Source organism: Eutrema salsugineum, unplaced genomic scaffold (genome assembly GCF_000478725.1).
Source record: "Eutrema salsugineum unplaced genomic scaffold, Eutsalg1_0 scaffold_21, whole genome shotgun sequence".
NCBI lineage: Eukaryota > Viridiplantae > Streptophyta > Magnoliopsida > Brassicales > Brassicaceae > Eutrema > Eutrema salsugineum.
The window spans coordinates 1,107,954-1,109,872 of NW_006256821.1; the positions used below are offsets into that span (position 1 = coordinate 1,107,954).

The window sequence follows — 1,919 nt, forward strand, 5'->3', positions numbered from 1 at the left end:
TGGCATTTTTTAAAAACATAAGCCTCGGTTTTAGTGTTGTCAAACATAGTGTCCTAACTTATATATCTTGGCACGAATGCTCGTCGCAGCTGGGCGGGAAAACCCATATAAACAGTGCAACACAAGCGAAGAGATTTCATTGCGGACTCAAAGCCAAAGGATATATGCTAATGCGATACATATACTGATGGGTGCGATTATACCAGCACTAGTGCACTGATTCCCATCAGAACTCCGAAGTTAAGCGTGCTTGGGCAAGAGTAGTACTAGGATGGGTGACCTCCTGGGAAGTCCTCGTGTTGCATCCTTTTTTGTTCCTCTTGATTCTTTTGTTTTTTTTTTTGGTGTTTTCATTTCAAAAACAAGGCATCTTCCGAAGGACGCTATTTCTAGACCGTGTGGAACCACGCCTCCTACAACAACTTTTTGGAAAGCCCCTAGAGTGCTCTCGGGCTTGCCCAAGAGTCTAAAGACCAAGGGTGCGGTTTACGAGGCCAAAATTTGAGTTTTAGACCCTCTTCTGGGCGTTTTTCTAAAACATAAGCCCCGGTTTTAGTGTCGTCAAACGTGGTGTCCTAACTTATATATCTTGGTACGAATGCTCGTCGCAGCTGGGCGGGACGCCCATATAAACAGTGCAACACAAACGAAGAGATTTCATTGCGGACTCAAAGCCAAAGAATAATGCTAATGCGATACATATACTAACGGGTGCGATCATATCAGCACTAATGCACCGGATCCCATCAGAACACCGCATTTAGGCGTGCTTGGGCGAGAGTAGTACTAGGATGGGTGACTTCCCGGGAAGTCCTCGTGTTGCACCCCTTTTTTGTTCCTCTTAAGTTTTTTTTTTGTTTTTTTTTTTTTGGTCTTTTCATTTGAAAAACAAGGCATCTTCCGAAGGACGCTATTTCTAGACCGTGTGGAACCAGGCCTCCTACAACAACTTTTCGGAAAGCCCCTAGAGTGCTCTCAGGCTTGCCCAAGAGTCTAAAGACCAAGGGTGCGGTTTACGAGGCCAAAATTTTGAGTTTAAGACCCTCTTCCGGGCGTTTTTTTAAAACATAAGCCCGGTTTTAGTGTCGTCAAACGTGGTGTCCTAACTTATATATCTTGGCACGAATGCTCGTCGCAGCTGGGCGGGAAAACCCATATAAACAGTGCAACACACGCGAAGAGATTTCATTGCGGACTCAAACCCAAAGGATATATGCTAATGCGATACATATACTGATGGGTGCGATTATATCAGCACTAGTGCACTGAATCCCATCAGAACTCCGCAGTTAAGCGTGCTTGGGCGAGTGTAGTACTAGGATGGGTGACCTCCCGGGAAGTCCTCGTGTTGCACCCTTTTTTGTTCCTCTTGATTCTTTTGTTTTTTTTTTTTGGTGTTTTCATTTCAAAAACAAGGCATCTTCCGAAGGACGCTATTTCTAGACCGTGTGGAACCACGCCTCCTACAACAACTTTTTGGAAATCCCCTAGAGTGCTCTCGGGCTTGCCCAAGAGTCTAAAGACCAAGGGTGCGGTTTACGAGGCCAAAATTTGAGTTTTAGACCCTCTTCTGGGCGTTTTTCTAAAACATAAGCCCCGGTTTTAGTGTCGTCAAACGTGGTGTCCTAACTTATATATCTTGGTACGAATGCTCGTCGCAGCTGGGCGGGAAGCCCATATAAACAGTGCAACACAAACGAAGAGATTTCATTGCGGACTCAAAGCCAAAGAATAATGCTAATGCGATACATATACTAACGGGTGCGATCATATCAGCACTAATGCACCGGATCCCATCAGAACACCGCAGTTAGGCGTGCTTGGGCGAGAGTAGTACTAGGATGGGTGACTTCCCGGGAAGTCCTCGTGTTGCACCCCTTTTTTGTTCCTCTTAAGTTTTTTTTTTTGTTTTTTTTTTT

At 45.0% G+C, this 1,919-nt stretch overlaps 4 non-coding genes across 4 annotated transcripts; all 4 read left to right on the top strand.

Moving 5' to 3' along the window:
- Positions 1–189: 189 nt before the first annotated feature.
- Positions 190–308, top strand: LOC112086355. The gene has a single exon (XR_002899475.1). It is a non-coding gene; the product is annotated as a 5S ribosomal RNA (ribosomal RNA).
- A 401-nt stretch (positions 309–709) lies between these two features.
- LOC112086369 lies at positions 710–828 on the top strand. The gene has a single exon (XR_002899489.1). It is a non-coding gene; the product is annotated as a 5S ribosomal RNA (ribosomal RNA).
- Positions 829–1,238: 410 nt separating this feature from the next.
- LOC112086348 lies at positions 1,239–1,357 on the top strand. The gene has a single exon (XR_002899468.1). It is a non-coding gene; the product is annotated as a 5S ribosomal RNA (ribosomal RNA).
- Positions 1,358–1,759: 402 nt separating this feature from the next.
- On the top strand, positions 1,760–1,878 carry LOC112086351. Its single transcript, XR_002899471.1, has one exon. It is a non-coding gene; the product is annotated as a 5S ribosomal RNA (ribosomal RNA).
- The last annotated feature ends 41 nt before the right edge of the window (positions 1,879–1,919 follow it).